Source organism: Elaeis guineensis, chromosome 8, assembly GCF_000442705.2.
Source record: "Elaeis guineensis isolate ETL-2024a chromosome 8, EG11, whole genome shotgun sequence".
In the NCBI taxonomy this organism is placed as follows: domain Eukaryota; kingdom Viridiplantae; phylum Streptophyta; class Magnoliopsida; order Arecales; family Arecaceae; genus Elaeis; species Elaeis guineensis.
Genome location: NC_026000.2, coordinates 62,363,037 through 62,369,469, shown reverse-complemented (window position 1 = coordinate 62,369,469; position 6,433 = coordinate 62,363,037). Strand labels below are relative to the sequence as shown.

General features: G+C 34.0%; 1 long non-coding RNA gene across 2 annotated transcripts; it reads left to right on the top strand.

The window, feature by feature from the left end:
- Positions 1-2,359: 2,359 nt before the first annotated feature.
- On the top strand, positions 2,360-4,780 carry LOC140851075 (uncharacterized). 2 transcript variants are annotated; one of them, XR_012133871.1, is made up of 3 exons: positions 2,360-2,533; positions 2,677-2,982; positions 3,202-4,780. It is a non-coding gene; the product is annotated as an uncharacterized lncRNA (long non-coding RNA). The 2 variants fall into 2 exon arrangements; XR_012133872.1 differs by having other exon boundaries at positions 2,362-2,533; positions 3,214-4,780.
- The last annotated feature ends 1,653 nt before the right edge of the window (positions 4,781-6,433 follow it).

Below are 6,433 nucleotides of genomic sequence, written 5' to 3'. Positions count from 1 at the left end.
AACCAAAATTAGATCGACCCAATTAAAATATTTTTTAACCCAACTAAAAATCTAATTTAATCAGATTAAATTAGATTTAAATTAGATTTAATTTTTTAATCAAATTAGAAATTAGGTTGACCCAATCCTAATTGAACTAGGACTAGTTTTTCCTTGCAATTGGCTTATCCAATAAACTAATTGGACTTGATCCAATCAAGCCCAAACTAAATCTAATTAAATTATATTCAATTAGACTTAATCTCAGCCCATTGGCTTAATCAAATTAAACCAATTAGCAATCAAATTGCTAATCAATCCTCCTGCAACACTTGCACTAGGTTAAATGTCAATCGTATTGATCATTTAACCCTAGAACGATTCTTAATCGTTGATCAATCATCCGATCGAATCATGAACTCTAATGTGTGTGACCTCATAGGTCTGAATCTAAGTCAGTAATATAGAAATAAATTTTTGTATCAATTGAAGTGATCATCTAGCAATGGTACCCGACGATCGGATAGGTCGAATGTGTAGAACAACATCCTTAGAACCCATGCGGATATAGATTCTATATAATTCATCCCCTTGACCAAAATGATCATAGGATATCTCAGAGTTCAACTGTCAACTCTGATCAGGTTGTCCACATTGTATTTCAAAATATCAAATCCATCTGATGGATTACCCTGGTCAAGGTTTTGCTAAATTAAAATACAACGACTCATCTTCTCCAACTCTTAGAGTGGTCAATCCCATCTCGATTACACTCTGACATTGCAAGTACTTGACTGTGCCTAGAAGCCTTCCATTTTTAAATTAAAAATTTAGTTAGTCCAGTACCAAAGCACAGTGAGTTGCTTGCAAGTCACTGAGGCGATCTTAGGTCTAAGGGACACTTATACCTATATCCCATCAGAGACATTCTCGACAGCAGAATGCTCTGGAGTTGATCACGTTCAATGATGATGTACCTTTATATCTCACCTGTATGTCATACCAGTATCTCCACACTCTTTGATTAAGAGGACAACCAACCCATATGGCCTACAGCGACCTATGCTTGATAGAAGCTGTCGTTCTTATTAACAGCTTATCATTTGGTCGTGAATAATTTTAAGGACTAATTGATAAATCCTCTCTTTATCAAACTTAAATAGCCCTAAGAACTTCATCATAACAACAGAGTTCATTAGAAGATGAAGACTTATGATGAAAATATCAAAAATATATTTTATTTATTAATAAATCAATTACAATATTTGATTGCTCAACCGTCAACAACTTGACGATTGGCTTTTGGGATATATTTTCCAACATTAACTGCACCTAGATGTTCATCTTTTATTTTACTGGATTGTCATTACATACTGCTTGGTGTCACTGGTGGATTGTGAGACTCATAAGGATCATCTTGATGATCAATAATCCTTGGTGGGAAGAGTTGGAATTGTTTCAATACATTAAAAAGAGTTTCAATGATATTGTGATAGGGATCACAATATATCTCACTTCCAGACAGAATAGAACCTATGACATCACACATAAAAGAGACTTTTGACTGATTAGATGGTTGAATTACGATAATGGATCGTAACAGGATTTGATTATCAATTTGATTGATAATTGATCCAATACAAATATTGCATTATGAAACTTACTAAAGAGTTAGTAAGTTATAGGAAGATTAATTAGTAATAGAATTACTAATTGATTCAATTTGATTGAGCAATGAAACTTGCATCAAGTTCAATTTGATTGGATTTAATTTGACTCATTATGGGTTTGATTTGATCAACCCCAATTGGATTATAGGATAATCTCAAAAGGATTGGATGATTAGTCCTTGTTGAATTATGATTTGAATTTGATCCAATTCTAAATTAGACTAGGATGTATAAATTTATAATTAGATTAGAAATCCTCATTTTTGTGGTGCACCAAATCTTAATTGGATTAGGATTAAAAATTGAGTTTGACTCAAGCATCAAGAAAGAGTCCAATTGGACTAGGACTCCTCCTCCAATTAGGAGACATCTAGTCTAAATAAATTAGATTCTAAATTAGATTTGGTTTTTCATCTTTTTGAGTCTAATCTGGTCTTAATTTGATTAAGATTCATTAGTGTTTTATTTGATTTAAAACAGCTAACTAATGAAGAGTCCCATAAGATTAAACCACCTTCTTTCCATGCGCCATAAAAGGATCCCACACCAACCTGATTTGTGCGCCCAAAACCAACCCACGCCCACAAGCTTTTGATGCCATATTTTCTCTCCTTATTAGTGTGTAAGAAAGAAAACAAATCACCTCTGTTCCATGAAAAATTTGGGCAAAATTTCTTGATGGACGGCATCCAATGTTTGATAGAGTCCTACTTGTTTTGGACTCCATCTCCTACCCAATCTAGGACTCTTTTTTAGCCTATTTAAACACCACTCCTTGGATGGTTTTAGGTGAGATAGAGATCTGGTTGGGACATCCAAAAGGAGAGGATTGTGTGTGGAGAAAAATCGTGGAAAGTGGATGGCTTGTAGATGCTTGGCGTGAGGTATGTTGATCTCTTCTTTCTTACACAACCAATTGTTGGTTGTTTAGACATCTCCTTCTCTCCCTCTTGTCCATGTTTAGATATGGATGTCTCCTCTTTTCTTTGTCTAAAAGTTGGACAAAATTTTTACATCTTTATTATAGAGATTTGGTGCATGAATTTTAGAAAGAAAAGAGAAGAAAGGATTCTTCTCATGATCTCTAGCGTAAAGATCAAGATCTTCCTACATCTTCTTATTCTCTAAGAGTGTCTTGAGAGAAAAAAAGATTTTCAACTATCAAGATGCGATCTCTATAAGAAAACTAGCACTCTGATAAGATCAAAAGATTTCTGATCAGATCAGAGTCTCGTGTGGATATCCGTAAAGGTCGGACGCTTGTGCGGCTACAAAGGACATTCGAAAGACATCCATGATCATCAGTTCGTATTGAAGATTGATCCATGTTCAGGTATGTTTTATATTTATTTTTTTATTAAATTTTTATATTTAAATCTTATCTCACATATGATGATCCTATTTATGATTTGAAGATTTAATCTTATGTATGCTTAGGTTAAATTAGATTTAATCTGAAAATTTTTAAAATTCTGCTGCATACTTATTTTTAAAATCATACGTGCATGAAACTATAAAACTCCAACACTCTGCTGATCCAACACTTGGATAGATACTCCTTCAGGTTGCTTACAGTCGCATGAAAACATCCAGCCTCTATAGAACGTCCACACGAAGATCGACGCAGATTAGGCTCCTTGGAAGTGCTAGCTTGCAAGGATCTTCAAGGTTGATTTCTTTCTTCTTCTTTAAAATTTTTGGATGTTGCAAAAGAAGAGAGGATCTGGAGGAGGAAGAGAGGATGTGGGAGAGCTCTAGAGAAAAATAAAATCAGCAAATGATTCAAGATGGGGCATCCACTATTGGAGCCCCCTTTATATAGACAAGGGATTAGGGTTTGGGTCAAAGGGAGGGTGCTAATATCTACCACGCCAACCACCAATTTGGCATCCCAAATTTTTCAAAAATGGCTGATGGTGAGATGAGAAAAATTTGATCTCTCACACATCCAAAAACTCTTCAAAGAAAATAAGAAAAAAATCAATTTACGCCACCCTTGTTTTCGAACTTAAAAAATCTCTTTCTTTCTTATCTCTTTATCTCTAATTTGGATCGCATTCAAACTGGACAGGAGATAGGATCATAACTCATCATGTATTGCTGCCCACTCTCATTGAGCCCTCTTTTATCACACCCAAAATCTCAAGCCAAATCTAATTTGGTGTTGAGAATAGGGCATGGGTCCAGGGGTGGTGCACGTTGGGTTCCGATGGCACAATAGAAGGGTTAGGTGTTTAAAATTTTTATTCAAAATACTTGATGTACCAAAAATCCTAATGCCCAAAAATTCTTAACTATAATAATCAAAGTATAATAAATTAAACTTGGATAAGAAGTATATCTGTAGCGCTAATCCCAATTTTCACAAGGCATCTATATGTCCGTCCTTTAACGGTGATCCACACAAAAATTGAACCAAAGATAGCACTCCTTTTTTACCTTGCTTCAAGAGTTTCAATCTCTAAAACTCGACTAGCCCTGTACTGATCAGGTTTCTTCAAGAACCTGACTCGACCCTCTTAGACTTTCCTTTGGACTTCTGATTTTTCTTCTTTAGGACCCTCATAACCCTTTTTTGGACCAGATAATACTTTGTCTTAAATCTTACAGCCTTGTCCTAAAACTAAGATAGGTTGTAAGAAAGAAAGGAGAGCAATAAAGAGAAATTAGAAACTTGATCTGAATGCCTCAGACACCCAATGCCCAGGCCTTTTTATAGCCACTAAAGGGACATGCCCCACAGAAAAGTCTTATATGATCAGATTATCAGAAATAAGAGTTCTTTCAGGTATATTTTCGCATCCCTTCTTAAATCAAAAAAATTCACAAAAATCTAAATCGATAGGGGTTTCAATCTTGATCTTAGATCACCTGATAAAGAGATCAAAAAATCTATAAAAAGAAGTGATCCTCACACCTCTTCAAGCGAGTGCTGATCACCACGCGCATGCGCATGCGAGAGAAGTTTTGGTATCTGTTTGGCCATCAGATAAGTCTAGAAAAATTCTAAAAAAATCACCAAAAATAGCTTATCAAATATAAAATATTATCACAAAAATTATTCTAAGTTAAAAGTATTTGATTAGGAGAAAGACTCTCCAAAATGCAAAGAGATGCGACACTTTTGCATGTGCATTTGAGAGACCCTTCTTGTTTGTAATTTTTTTCCATCTCAAAAATTCTAGAAAAAATCCATCTCATGCTTTGAGATGTGCATCAGAGGATGGATGGTGATATGGACTATCACATACATCTTAATCCCATGCCAGAAGGATTTTTTTCTTCTGCTCATGCCAATTTGATCAGATTCTAATCTAATCGATTTAACGTTCAATCTAATTTGATCAGATTCTAATCTAATCGATTGAAGATCCAATCGAGCTAATCTGAGCTCAACAATTAGAATCTTTTCTAATTGACGATCAAATAAAATTCTTTAATTCGATCAAAAATCTACAAGTTAAGATTGATATTTAGCAACGTATCATGACTACTCAGAAGATATGAAATTTAGTAGAAATATTAAATATATCTTTAGTGGTAAGTTACCGTACAATTCAATCCTTCAAGCATTCCTGCATTCTGAATATATTCATGAGTATAAAATTATGTCAAACTCAAACACATATTCATATTGATTCTTAATTAACCAATGATGACTCCAATGAAGAAGCATTAGAAACTCTTTCTAATCTTCTTCCTGCTTTTGGGCAAAAGATTTTTTTTGAGTCATCTAAGATTGAGAATACATAGGATGCAATCTCCTCTTACTAGGAGTGATCGATTCTATGTTGACCTACTCATAATCTTCATATACACTCCACCATATTCAAAACATCCCGTACATATCTTAATGCCATGTCTGGGTATGAACCAAAATATGGGTTTATGTGCACAAGATTCTATGATGATCTCAGGTCTAAGGATCACTTGCACAACTCTCGCTTAGAGAATTATCTTTGACATTCAAGTAAGACTTTCATAAGATGTTCTCTTTCATCGAGTCAATTTAGTAGACTCATTTTTTAAATGAGTACTCACATCCTTGTATTAGTATCCCATCATAAGTGGCTAGTGAGATCTACCATCCTCTCCATCGAGCATACATAAAATGTACCAGTCTATTTGAAATATTGATCCTTGACTTAATGCTCCTATGATCAAGAATACTTAAGATTAAGTTTTTAAGATTTTAGATCTCACTAGCATGACCCATTCATGTCTCTCAAAATCATTATCCTAATCTTTGGGATTCATCATTATCTTAATTATAATAAGATGTAGCTAAAATGATGAATCAATATCTTATTTTATTATCAAATAATAAATATCATTATATGAGTTAAAAAATTATAAAGAAAAGTCTCATCACAACATACTTGCAATTGACTTATAGGGCACTCTTCTTTCAGCGCAAGGATAAAGAGATAGAGTCCCTGTTGGCTTGAACTCTTCATTTTTAAATTAATTCTAAATCAAATTAAATTTAGTTTGAACCCAATGATAGAAATGATCCTAATCTAATTAGGAGCCCAATTATCTCAATAAATTTCTATCCTGATAAGGATTAAATTTTCTTTGTAGTCAGGCTTGTTCAAATCAAACCCAATCTAAGTCAAACTGAATCTAATTCAATTAGATTTGATCCAAAGCTCTTTGCTCAATCAAATTGAGTTAAATAGCAATCTAATTACTAATTAATTCTCTATTAATAGTAGAGTCTTAGTCTAGTGGGACTCTCCTTCAGAGTTTCAGTCTTAGTGAGACTCCTCACCAGAGTCTCA